Raw genomic sequence first — 781 nt, 5'->3', positions numbered from 1 at the left:
ATTTAAAGCAGTTTTCCACAATTGCTTCCATGTTATCTAGGACCTCATTATCTCTTGTTCTTCCTAATTCCTCAATGCTTCTTTTTTTGGCATCAAATGACATTATCCACTCAATGCTTTGCCCACAGTTTCACTCTATGCCCTAATTCATGTCCGTTGCATATAAGAAGTAAACTCCTCTGAAGACATCTTTTCAACTACAATTCCGAATAATTCATCTTTTCAGTAAATTTTTCCTGAGTGCTCACTGTGGTTCAGGCACAGTTCTAGATGGTGGAAATAAAGAAATAAAGCAAAATTCCCACCCTCGTGAAGTTTATTTCTAGTCAGCTAAGACATGAAATAAAGAGTGTGTCAAGAGACTATACATGCGATGATAAAGCACTACATAATCTCAACTCTCTCACATTTTTCTTCTTTCTCTTATGCCCAAATCTTGTCTTTCCCACTACCCTAAACACTTCTCTGAATATGTGAACTCAACTTATTTCAAACTATGAGTTCATCATGAATTCCCCTCTACCTGCCACCCCCTTAGGTCTCAGTTCTCATTCTCAGGGACTTGAACCATGATGTACCCAGTGGCTTCAACTCTGATATATTTTCTGTATTACCAGTGATATCATTTTTTCTAAAATGTAATACGTGTGTCTTTGCCTTACCCAAGTTCTCCTAGCAGCTCTCTGTCCAGGGTCAACCCCAAACTCTTTAGGATACCAGAGAAAGCCTTCCTGCCTCTGTCCCTTCTGTGTCCTTCAGGATACACTTTCTTGCCTTCACC

The sequence above is a fragment of the Papio anubis genome, chromosome 6, assembly GCF_008728515.1.
Source record: "Papio anubis isolate 15944 chromosome 6, Panubis1.0, whole genome shotgun sequence".
Lineage (NCBI taxonomy): Eukaryota > Metazoa > Chordata > Mammalia > Primates > Cercopithecidae > Papio > Papio anubis.
This window is presented reverse-complemented; position numbering follows the sequence as displayed.